The sequence below is a fragment of the Aegilops tauschii genome, chromosome 5, assembly GCF_002575655.3.
Source record: "Aegilops tauschii subsp. strangulata cultivar AL8/78 chromosome 5, Aet v6.0, whole genome shotgun sequence".
In the NCBI taxonomy this organism is placed as follows: Eukaryota; Viridiplantae; Streptophyta; class Magnoliopsida; order Poales; family Poaceae; genus Aegilops; species Aegilops tauschii.
The window spans coordinates 447804899-447818676 of NC_053039.3; positions in this window are offsets into that span (position 1 = coordinate 447804899).

The following is a 13778-nucleotide window of genomic DNA, read 5'->3' on the forward strand; positions in this document are numbered from 1 at the left end:
GCAGGTTCACGCAAAGGTTCTTCGTCACGTGCATCACGTCGATTAAAGAGCGGACCTCTAGCTCTTTCCAGTAGGGTAGGTCCCAAAATATAGATTTCTTCTTCCACATGGGTGCGTGTCCCTCAGCGTCATTCGAAACAGCTAGTCCGCCGGGACCCTTTCCAAAGATTACGTGTAAATCATTGACCATAGCAAGTACGTGATCACCGGTACACATGGCGGGCTTCTTCTGGTGATCTGCCTCGCCTTTGAAATGCTTGCTTTTCTTTCGACATTGATGGTTGGTCGGAAGAAATCGACGATGGCCCAGGTACACATTCTTCCTGCTTTTGTCCAGGTATATACTTTCAGTGTCATCTAAACAGTGCGTGCATGCGTGGTATCCCTTGTTTGTCTGTCCTGAAAGGTTACTGAGAGCGGGCCAATCGTTGATGGTTACAAACAGCAACGCGTGCAGGTTAAATTCCTCCTGTTTGTGCTCATCTCACGTACGTACACCGTTTCCATTCCACAGCTGTAAAAGTTCTTCAACTAATGGCCTTAGGTACACATCAATGTCGTTGCCGGGTTGCTTAGGGCCTTGGATGAGAACTGGCATCATAATGAACTTCCGCTTCATGCACATCCAAGGAGGAAGGTTATACATACATAGAGTCACGGGCCAGGTGCTGTAATTGCTGCTCTGCTCCCCGAAAGGATTAATGCCATCCGCGTTTAAACCAAACCATACGTTCCTTGGGTCAGCTGCAAACTCAGCCCAGTACTTTCTCTCGATTTTTCTCCACTGCGACCCGTCAGCGGGTGCTCTCAACTTCCCGTCTTTCTTACGGTCCTCACTGTGCCATCGCATCAACTTGGCATGCTCTTCGTTTCTGAACAGACGTTTTAACCGTGGTATTATAGGAGCATACCACATCACCTTCGCAGGAACCCTCTTCCTGGGGGGCTCGCTGTCAACATCACCAGGGTCATCTCATATGATCTTATACTGCAATGCACCGCATACCGGGCATGCGTTCAGATCCTTGTATGCACCGCGGTAGAGGATGCAGTCATTAGGGCATGCATGTATCTTCTGCACCTCCAATCCTAGAGGGCATACGACCTTCTTTGCTGCGTATGTACTGTCGGGCAATTCGTTATCCTTTGGAAGCTTCTTCTTCAATATTTTCAATAGCTTCTCAAATCCTTTGTCAGGCACATCATTCTCTGCCTTCCACTGCAGCAATTCCAGTACGGTACCGAGCTTTGTGTTGCCAGCTTCGCAATTGGGGTACAACCCTTTTTTGTGATCCTCTAACATGCGATCGAACTTCAGCTTCTCCTTTTGAGTTTCGCATTGCGTCCTTGCATCGACTATGACCCGGCGGAGATCATCATCATCGGGCACTGGTTCCTCTTGATCTTCAGCAGCTTCCCCCCTTGCAGCATCATTGGGCACATCGTCTGGTTCCTCTTGATCTTCAGCAGCTTCCCCCGTTGCAGCATCACCGTATTCAGGGGGCACATAGTTGTCATCGTCCTCTTCTTCTTCGCCCTCTTCCATCATAACCCCTATTTCTCCGCGCCTCGTCCAAACATTATAGTGTGGCATGAAACCCTTGTAAAGCAGGTGGGTGTGAAGGATTTTCCGGTCAGAGTAAGACTTCGTATTCCCACATGTAGGGCATGGACAACACATAAAACCATTCTGCTTGTTTGCCTCAGCCACTTCGAGAAAATCATGCACGCCCTTCATGTACTCGGAGGTGTGTCTGTCACCGTACATCCATTGCCGGTTCATCTGCGTGCATTATATATAATTAAGTGTGTCAAAAACCATTACAGAACATCATGAATAGATAATTAAGTGACCAAATTAATAGAAGTTCATCATCACATTAGAACCAAAGTACATACATAGTTCTCATCTGACAACATATATATAGCTCTCCAGAGCATCTAATTAATTAAACCATACATTGAAACTATGTAAAACATTTCAATGCGAAAACAAATGCGACCATAATCGCAACCAAGGTAACAATTGATCCAACGGCATAATGATACCAAGCCTCGGTATGAATGGCATATTTTCTAATCTTTCTAATCTTCAAACGTATTGCATCCATCTTGATCTTGTGATCATCGACGACATCCGCAACATGCAACTCCCATATCATCTTCTCCTCCTCAATTTTTTTTATTTTTTCCATCAAGTAATTGTTTTCTTCTTCAACTAAATTTAACCTCTCGACAATAGGGTCGGTTAGAATTTCCGGTTCAACCACCTCCTAGATAAATAAAATCTATGTCACGTTGGTCGGTATATTTGTCATGAACAATAAATGAACCAAATAGTTATAAAAAGATAATATATACCACATCCGAATCATAGACAGGACGAGGGCCGATGGGGGCGGATACCAAAACCATCGCACTATGTAATAAGAAGGAATAATAAAAGTCACAAAATTAGACAAGTAACTATCTAAAGTAAGAATTTTTTTCCTTTCAGAAAGATGATAAGAACAAGAGGCTCACCACGGTGGTGCTGGCGACGAGATCGGCGCGTGCGATCGACGGCGGTGAAGACGGGGACGGGACGTGACAGACCGCTAAACCTAGACAAATCTCGGGGAAAATGGAGCTCGGAGGTCGAGTTTCGAGAGGACAAAGATTAACTAGTGTGGCTCAGACATTTCATCGAACACCTCATGTGCATAGGAGGTGAGCTAGAGCACCCAAATGCCCTCCCCTCGCCGGCCAGAAAAAACAGAGCACTCTGGAGTGCTCTGCTGTGGCGATGGGGTATATATAGGGAACTCATTGGTCCCGGTTGGTGGCACCAACCGGGACTAAAGGCCTTTGGTCCCGGTTGGTGCCACGAACCGGGACCAAAGGCCTTGTGCTGGAACTGGCGCGGTGCGGTGGGATGTTTAGTCCCACCTCGCTAGCCGAGAGGCTTCGACAGTGGTTTATAAGCGCAGCTGTGCTGACCACTTCGAGCTCCTCTCAAATGCAGGCTTACGGGCCTGTTCTGTCACTATTTGCCTCTGGGCCTACTGGGCCTTCTGCGGGCCTGAATCCTGGCCCATGTATGGGTTTCTAGTCGTATTCAGGCCGTGGTGGCCCAGTAGGTGGCATAATTTTTTTCCTCTGTTTTTTCTCTTTTGCTTTATTTGTTTTGTTTTGTTTCTACTTACAACAAAAAACTTATTTATTTTATTTCTAATTACTTATGTATTTTACTTTAGTTATTTTATTTTTATGTATTTTACTGCTGCTATTTTTATTTATTTTACTGCTGCTATTTTTACTTAATTTATTAAGGTTTATTTATTGTAGTTACTATAGTTTATTTTATTTTATTTAATTAAGGTTTATTTAGTTTATTTATTTTATTAAGGTTTATTTATTTTATAAATATAAGAAAATGAACATAGATGCGCTTATAGAGAAAATTCAACCTAAATTTATAATAAATTTCTATGAAATTTACAATGAATTTAGGTCAAATTTCCTGTATAAGGGCATCTATTTTCACTTTAAGAGAAGCTCAACAAGGCAGATAGGGACGGCCTTATAAACTGATGTGAGCGCCCTTCGGTTGGCGAGGTGGGACTAAACACTAGCCGCAACTAGGACCAGGCCTTTAGTCCCGGTTTGTGGTAGGAACCAGGACTAAAGGGTGGTGGGCCAGGAGCGTGGCCCATTGGTCCCGGTTTGTCCCACCAACCGGGACCAAAGGGTCCGGACGAACCGGGACCAATGCCCCCACGAGGCCCGGTTGGTCCCTGGCCGCACGAACCGGGACCAATGCTCACATTAGTCCCGGTTCGTGACTGAACCGGGGCTAATGTGAAAACTGTCCTGTGACCTAAGCCCCTTTTCCTACTAGTGATTGGTGCCTCTCCGATGATGCGTGAGTAGGTCTTCAGGTCTGTAGTTAGTAGCTAGATGGCTTCATCTCTCTCTCTCTGAATTCTCAATACAATGGTCTCTTGGAGATCCATATGATGTAACTCTTTTGCGGTGTGTTTGTTGGGATCGATGAACTTTGAGTTTATGATCAGATCTATTTTTTTAATCCATGAAAGTATTTGAGTTTCTTTTATCTCTTTTATGCATGATTTCTTATAGCCTCGTATTTCTTCTCCGGTATTTGTGTTTTGTTTGGCCAACTTGATCTATTTATCTTGCAATGGGAAGAGGTGCTTTAAAGTGGGTTCGATCTTACGATGCTTGATCCCAGTGACAGAAAGGGAACCGACACGTATGTATCCTTGTACTAAGGATAAAACGATTGGGTCTATCTCTACATAGATAGATCTTGTCTACATCATGTCATCATTCTTATTGCATTACTCCGTTTTTCCATGAACTTAATACACTAGATGCATGCTGGATAGCGGTCGATGTGTGGAGTAATAGTAGTGGATGCAGGCAGGAGTCGGTCTACTAATCTTGCACGTGATGCCTATATAATGATGATTGCCTGGATATCATCATGAGTATTTGAAGTTCTATCAATTACCCAATAGTAATTTGTTCACCCACCGTTTGCTATTTTTCTCGAGAGAAGCCACTAGTGAAACCTACGGCCCTCGGGTCCCTTTCTCATATATTTGCCTTTGCGATCTACTTGTCTTTTGCATTTATTTTCAGATCTATTAAACCAAAAATACAAAAATACCTTTCTGCAATTTATTCTTATTTATTTTATTTGGCGTTTGCCTACTTGAGGCGCCGTACCCCGAAAGGGATTGACAACCCCTTTAACACGTCGGGTTGCGAGGATTTGTTATCTGTGTGCAGGGGCTGTTTACGTTGTGTTGCTTGGTTCTCCTACTGGTTCGATAACCTTGGTTTCATATCTGAGGGAAATACCTACCGCCGCTGTGCTGCATCATCCCTTCCTCTTAGGGAAAAACAGAAGTAGCTTCAAACGACATCAAAAGGAATTTCTGGCGCCGTTGCCGGGGAGGATCTTCAACATATACCAGCTTCCTAATCACAAATCTCATCTCCTCGCAATTTACATTATTTGCCATTTGCCTCTCGTTTTCATCTCCCCACTTCACAAAAATTTACCGTTTTATTCGCCCTCTTTTTCGTTCGCCTTTTTCTCGTCCAATCTTTTGTTTGCTTGTGTTGCCATGTGCCTTCTATATGCTTGCATCTTCGCTTGCTAAAAATCTATTGATATGGATCCCCATCCACTTGCTAATCTTTTTAAAAGATCCAATCATGATGAACAATTTGCTAGTGAGTTGAGTGCACTAGATTATCTTTATGAAGTTTTGCTTGAGAATCGTGAATCTGAAAATTGTGATGAAGAAATTTATGAAGTGATTCATGATAGCTCCTTGAATGAAAAGCATGATTGCAATAATTTTACTATAAATTCCATTAATGTCAATTGTGCTAATAATATGCAAAACCCCAAGCTTGCGGATGCTTGTTTTGTCCTGTCCACTACCTATTGCAATGATCATGATTGGGGTGATAATGTTTCTTATGATCTTGAAAATTTATTTAAGCCTCATGATGAATATGTTTGCGATAATATTGAAAGTGGGTTTGGAAGAGTGTCAACTTTAGCTAAAAATAATCCCACATATTTGGAGAGTGTTCAATCTTATGAAATTTTTGATGAAAGTGGGTTTGGAGAGGTCATGACTTTATTTGATGATAATCCCACTATTTTGGAAGAGTGTCAACTTTGCATGCATGTGGATCATAAAGAGAAAAATTTATATGATAGTTATATTATTGAATATGATTATGATCCTACATATAATTATTATGAGAGATGAAAATCTGGTTGTAGAAATTTTCATGTTATTAAATTTCCTCTCGTTGTGTTTAGTTTGTCAATGTTTTATTCCTCTCCTTTGCATATGCTAGATGTTTCTTGTCTTGATACTTCGTTTTCCTATAAAATTCCTATACATAGGAAGTATGTTAGACTTAAGTGTGTTTTTCACATGTTTCATGGTGCTCTCTTTGTGTTTCGCTATTATATGTTGTGTGAGCATCGTTGAAGTATTATGCCTAGCTAAGGGCGTAAAACTATAGCGCTTGTTGGGAGGCAACCCAATGAATAAAAAATATTTTTGCTTTTTTGCTTTCTATTCTTGAGTGTTAGCACGATTATGGTACTGTTATGATTGTGTTTTTTGTGTTTTAATTGGTGTTTGTTCCAAGTAAAGCCTTTAGTATCTTCTTGGGTGATAGTTGTTTGATCTTGCTGAAAAACAGAAACTTTTGCACTCATGAAAACAATTCTCATTTCTTACCAGAACGTGATAAAATCCCAATTCTTTTTGCAGAAGATTAATATACAAATTTCTCAGGTCGTCCTAATTTTTCAGAATTTTTGGAGTTCCAGAAGTTTTCGAAATAGTCTGATTGCTACAAACTGTTCTGTTTTGACAGATTCTGTTTTCTTTGCGTTGTGTGCTTATTTTGATGGCTCTATGGTTTTCTTTGATTAGTGTTTTCCATAGAAAAGTTGGAATACAGTAGATATAATGCAAAAACTAAATATTAATTTTTTTGGCACAGTACTTATAGTAGTGATTTGCTTTCTTTTACTAACGGATCTCACGAAGGTTTTGTTGAGTTTTGTGTGATTGAAGTTTTCAAGTTTTGGGTTATCTTATGATGGATGAAGTAATAAGGAGTAAGAAGAGCCTAAGCTTGGGGATGCCCCGGCATCCCAAGATATTATCCAAAAGAGAGCAAGCAACTAAGCTTGGGGATGCCCCGAGTGGCATCCCCTCTTTCTTCTAACGACCATCGATATTTTACTCAAAGCTATATTTTTAGTCGTCAGATACTATGTGTTTTGCTTGGAGCATCTTGTATGATATGAGTCTTTGTTTGTTTTATTTTGTGTTTTAAGTCTTGATTCCTTGCTGGACACACCTATTTGAGAGAGCCAAAATTATGTCATGACTTGTTAGAATTGCTCTCTATGCTTCACTTCAATTTTTTTATGAGCTATGGACTTGCTCTAGTGCTTCACTTATATCTTTTTGAGCATGGTGTGCTTTAGTATTTTTGAAGAAATGCTATCTTGCTTCACTTAGATTTATATGAGAGTTAGTAAAATTTTCAAGAAATTCTCTTTTGCTTCACTTAAATTAATTTGAGAGAAAGAAAACTTATGCTCATGATCTTCACTTATATTTGTTTGAGCTTATCAAAAGCAACATATGAAAATTAGTTCCAAAGTGATAGATATCCAAGAAGGATATAATAAAAACTTTCATGAAGATCATTGGACAAAATAAACTTGATTCTTAGTAATAGTTTTGAGATATGATGATGTGATATGTGAGTTATGTTGATGAGTAACTATGCTTTAGTAAGAATATTGGTGTTAAGGTTTGTGATTCCCTATGCAAGCACGAAAGTCAATAGTTATGCAATAAAATTATATCCTACTTGTGGTGCATTATTCGGTGTTAATTATGCTTAATGCTCGCTTATGAGATTATCCGTTTCTTGGTTGGTCGCTTCTCAATATTTTTGCTAGCCTTCATTTTGCACTAAGTATGATCTCTACTTGTGCATCCAAAAACCTTTAAACCAGTTTGGCCACATGAGTCCATTATATCTACCTACACGCGGTATTCTTTTGCCGTTCTAAGCAAATTTTTATGTGCCATCTCTAATTTTCAAAATAAACTTCTCTTTTGTGTGTTTGTTTCGCTCGCGGAGAGGTGAGGGGTGGCTAATATTTTCTATGCTAGATGTGTTATTCTCAAGATGAGTGTTTATTCACTTGTCATTGCACGAGAGTAAGGCAAAGGTATTAGGGATGTCAGTCCCAAAATGAAAAAAATGAATTTACTTTATGTTGTCAAATAATAAATTCATTGGAAAGTGTTGGTATGGAGGGCAACCGTGGATACGGCTAGCCATGGAAAGTGAAAGTACGGTTGAAAAAGCAATAAACTTTATTTTCTGTTTGGGAACCACCTATGATATATCTAGCATGGAAAGTGTTGGGAACTCTAAGTCGTTTTCGTTGGTGGGATGGATACATCTCCCAAAATGTTTTTATCTCTAAGGTTTTCGCTTTGAGCTCTGGCACCTCTACAAATCCCTAATTCCCTCTGCGAAGGGCCTTTCTTTTACTTTATGCAATTTTTTAATTTTAGTCTCCATCTTCTCTTATAAAAGCACCAACAAGGAGGCAATATGATCGTACTTAAGTATTGGGTGTAACTAATATGCGAGTGTGTTTCATGAATGGATCAATGGTTGAGCATGATGGGCTAAGGATAACTTATTTTAGCGTTGATATTATGAAAGACATGGTTGCTTGTTGATATGCTTGAGTATCTAAATTATCATGTCAAAACTAGACTATTGCTTCGAACAACATAGAAGTCCAAATGTCCATGCTATAAAGAAAAGAATATGTTATGACATGTTAGACAGCATTCCACATCAAAATTCTGTTTTTATCACTTACCTACTCGAGGACAAGTAGGAACTAAGCTTGGGGATGCTGATACGTCTCCAACGTATCTATAATTTTTTGCTTGTTCCATGCTGTTATATTATCAATCTTGGATGTTTATAATCATTTTACTGTCATTTTATATCATTTTTTGGTACTAACCTATTGACATAGTGCCAAGTGCCAGTTGTTGTTTTCTGCATGTTTTTTACATTGTAGGAAATCAATATCAGACGGAGTCCAAACACAACAAAACTTTACGAAGCTTTTTTTTGGACCATAAGGAACATAATGGGCCATGGCTGCGCCTGGGGTGCCTCGAGGAGGGCACAACCCACCAGGGCGCGCCAGGAGGCCCAGGCGCGCCCTGGTGGGTTGTGCCCACCTCGGGTGCCCCCGGACCACCTCTTTGCTCTATAAATACCCCAATATTCCCAAAACCCTAGGGGAGTCGACGAAATATTCATCCAGCCGCCGTAGAGTCCAGAACCACGAGATCCAATGTAGACACGATCTCTGATGGGGTTCACCACCTCCATTGGCGCCTCTCCGATGATGCGTGAGTAGTTCTTTGTAGACCTTCGGGTCTATAGTTAGTAGCTAGATGGCTTCATCTCTCTCTCTTTGAATTCTCAATACAATGGTCTCTTGGAGATCCATATGATGTAACTCTTTCATGGTGTGTTTGTTGGGATCGATGGACTTTGAGTTTATGATCAGATCTTTCTTTTTATATCCATGAAAGTATTTGAGTTTCCTTGATCTCTTTTATGCATGATCTCTTATAGCCTCGTATTTCTTCTCCGATATTTGGGTTTTGTTTGGCCAGCTTGATCTATTTATCTTACAATGGGAAGAGGTGCTTTGTAGTGGGTTCGATCTTACGGTGCTTGATCCAGTGACAGAATGGGAACCGACATGTATGTATCGTTGCTACTAAGGATAAAACGATGGGGTCTATCTCTACATAGATAGATCTTGTCTACATCATGTGATCGTTTGAAAGAACATGCTGTGCCCCCATGTTTGGTTTTGGTAATTGATGACAATCTCTATGGACTAATGGTTGCCTTGAGTTATATTTGAAGGTTTTGTCCATAGGCTTTTCTTGGAGTGCATGTGTTGGTTTCAAGGAGAGTTTGTGTTGACCAAGGTGCTATTAAGGAATTATCCAAAGATTGGTCATGTGAGAGTTGAGCTTATTGCAAGCTTGTCTTGAAAAAGAAGATTGTATGATCATTCATGCTTATCTTCAAGACATCATCCAAATGAAGAGAGTTGGAAAGAGTCAAGGAAGATCAAGACACTAGTAGAAAACTATGCTTTGGTCACAGGGCAATATCCACATTAGTCCCGGTTCAGTCATGAACCGGGACTAATGCGAGCATTGGTCCCGGTTCGTGCGGCCAGGGGCCTGCCGGGCCTCGTGGGGGCATTGGTCCCGGTTCGTCCGGCCCCTTTGGTCCCGGTTGGTGGGACAAACCGGGACCAATGGGCCACGCTCCTGGCCCACCACCCTTTAGTCCCGGTTCATACCACAAACCGGGACTAAAGGGCTGGTGCTAGTTGCGGCCAGTGTTTAGTCCCACCTCGCCAACCGAAGGGCGCTCACATCAGTTTATAAGCCCGGCCCTCTCTACCTTGTTGAGCTCCTCTCAAAGTGAAAATAGATGCCCTTATACAGGGAATTTGACCTAAATTCACAGTAAATTTCTTTGAATTTCATAGAAATTTATTATGAATTTTGGTTGAATTTTCTCTATAGGCGCATCTATGTTCATTTTTTTATAGTAAATAAAATAAATAATCCTTAATAAAATAAATAAACCTTAATAAAATAAAATAAAATAAACTATAGTAACTAAAATAAATAAACCTTAATAAATTAAATAAAAATAGCAGCAGTAAAATAGATAAAAATAGCAGCAGTAAAATAAATAAAAATAAAATAATTAAAGTAAAATACATAAGTAATTAGAAATAAAATAAATAAGTTTTTTGTTGTAAGTAGAAACAAAACAAAACAAATAAAGCAAAAGAGAAAATAAAAAAACAGAGAAAAAAATTATGCCACCTACTTGGCCACCACAGCCTGAATACGACTTGAAACCCATCCATGGGCCAGGATTCAAGCCCGCAGAAGGCCCAGTAGGCCCCACAGGCAAAGAGAATGGATAGGCCCGAAAGCCTGCAGTTGAGAGGAGCTCGAGAGGGTGGGTGCAGCAGCGCTTATAAACCACTCTCGAGCCCTCTCAACTAGCGAGGTGTGACTAAACTTTTGACGCGGGGCAGCACATGGCCTTTGGTCCCGGTTGGTGCCACCTGTTGGGAATCGTAGCATAATTTTAAAATTTTCCTACGCTCACCAAGATGCATCTATGGAGTGTACTAGCAACAAGGGGAAGGGAGTGCATCTACATACCCTTGTAGATCGCGAGCGGAAGCGTTCCAATGAACGTGGATGATAGAGTCGTACTCGCCGTGATCCAAATCACCGATGACCGAGTGCCGAACGGACGGCACCTCCGCGTTCAACACACGTATGGTGCAGCGACGTCTCCTCCTTCTTGATCCAGCAAGGGGGAAGGAGAGGTTGATGGAGATCCAGCAGCACGACGGCGTGGTGGTGGATGTAGCGGGTCTCCGGCAGGGCTTCGCCGAGCTTCTGCGAGAGAGAGAGGTGTTGCAGGGGAGGAGGGAGGCGCCCAAAGCTGTAGGTTGCTGGCCTCCCCCCTTTATATAGGCCCCCTGGGGGGGCGCCGGCCCTGGAGATGAGATCCAAAGGGGGGGCGGCGGCCAAAAGGGGGGAAGGGGTTGCCTTGCCCCCCAAGGCAAGGGGGAACTCCCCCACCCTAGGGTTCCCAACCGTAGGCGCATGGGGGGAGGCCCAAGGGGGGTGCCCCAGCCCACTAAGGGCTGGTTCCCTTCCACTTTCAGCCCACGGGGCCCTCCGGGATAGGTGGCCCCACCCGGTGGACCCCCGGGACCCTTCCGGTGGTCCCGGTACAATACCCGTAACCCCCGAAACTTTCCCGTTGGCCGAAACTTGACTTCCTATATATAATTCTTCACCTCCGGACCATTCCGGAACCTCTCGTGACGTCCGGGATCTCATCCGGGGCTCCGAACAACTTTCGGGTTTCCGCATACACATATCTCTACAACCCTAGCGTCACCGAACCTTAAGTGTGTAGACCCTACGGGTTCGGGAGACATGCAGACATGACCGAGACGCCTCTCCGGTCAATAACCAACAGCGGGATCTGGATACCCATGTTGGCTCCCACATGTTCCACGATGATCTCATCAGATGAACCACGGTGTTGAGGATTCAATCAATCCCGTATGCAATTCCCTTTGTCAATCGGTATGTTACTTGCCCGAGATTCGATCGTCGGTATCCCAATACCTTGTTCAATCTCGTTACCGGCAAGTCTCTTTACTCATACCGCAATGCATGATCCCGTGACTAACGCCTTAGTCACATAGAGCTCATTATGATGATGCATTACCGAGTGGGCCCAGAGATACCTCTTCGTCACATGGAGTGACAAATCCCAGTCTCGATCCGTGCCAACCCAACAGACACTTTCGGAGATACCCGTAGTGCACCTTTATAGTCACGCAGTTACGTTGTGACGTTTGGCACACCCAAAGCACTCCTACGGTATCCGGGAGTTGCACGATCTCATGGTCTAAGGAAAAGATACTTGACATTGGAAAAGCCCTAGCAAACGAAACTACACGATCTTTTATGCTATGCTTAGGATTAGGTCTTGTCCATCACATCATTCTCCTAATGATGTGATCCCGTTATCAATGACATCCAATGTCCATAGTCAGGAAACCATGACTATCTGTTGATCAACGAGCTAGTCAACTAGAGGCTTACTAGGGACACGTTGTGGTCTATGCATTCACACATGTATTACGATTTCCGGACAATACAATTATAGCATGAATAATAGACGATTATCATGAACAAACAAATATAATAATAACCATTTATTATTGCCTCTAGGGCATATTTCCAACAGTCTCCCACTTGCACGAGAGTCAATAATCTAGTTACATTGTGATGAATCGAACACCCATTGCGTCTTGGTGTTGATCATGTTTTGCTCTTGGGAGTGGTTTAGTCAACGGATCTGCTACATTCAGGTCCGTATGTACTTTACAAATATCTATGTCTCCATTTTGAACACTTTCACGAATGGAGTTGAAGCGATGCTTGATATGCCTGGTCTTCCTGTGAAACCTGGGCTCCTTCGCCAAGGAAATAGCTCCAGTGTTGTCACAGAAGAGAGTCATCGGGCCCGACGCATTGGGAATCAGCCCTAGGTCGGTAATGAACTCCTTCATCCAGACTGCTTCCTGTGCTGCCTCCGAGGCTGCCATGTACTCCGCTTCACATGTAGATCCCGCCACGACGCTTTGCTTGCAACTGCACCAGCTTACTGCTCCTCCATTCAAAATATACACGTATCCGGTTTGTGACTTCGAGTCATCCAGATCTGTGTCGAAGCTAGCGTCGACGTAACCCTTTACGACGAGCTCTTCGTCACCTCCATAAACGAGAAACATATCCTTAGTCCTCTTCAGGTACTTCAGGATATTCTTGACCGCTGTCCAGTGTTCCATGCCGGGATTACTTTGGTACCTTCCTACCAAACTTATGGCAAGGTTTACATCAGGTCTGGTACACAGCATGGCATACATAATAGACCCTATGGCCGAGGCATAGGGGATGACACTCATCTTTTCTATATCTTCTGCCGTGGTCGGGCATTGAGCCGTGCTCAATTGCACACCTTGAAATACAGGCAAGAACCCCTTCTTGGACTGATCCATACTGAACTTCTTCAATATCTTGTCAAGGTATGTACTTTGTGAAAGACCAATGAGGCGTCTCGATCTATCTCTATAGATCTTGATGCCTAATATATAAGCAGCTTCTCCAAGGTCCTTCATTGAAAAACACTTATTCAAATAGGCCTTTATACTTTCCAAGGATTCTATATCATTTCCCATCAATAGTATGTCATCCACATATAATATGAGAAATGCTACAGAGCTCCCACTCACTTTCTTGTAAACACAGGCTTCTCCATAAGTCTGTGTAAACCCAAACGCTTTGATCATCTCATCAAAGCGAATGTTCCAACTCTGAGATGCTTGCACCAGCCCATAGATTGAGCGCTGAAGCTTGCATACTTTGTTAGCATTCTTAGGATCGACAAAACCTTCCGGCTGCATCATATACAACTCTTCCTTAAGGAAGCCGTTAAGGAATGCCGTTTTGACGTCCATCTGCCATATC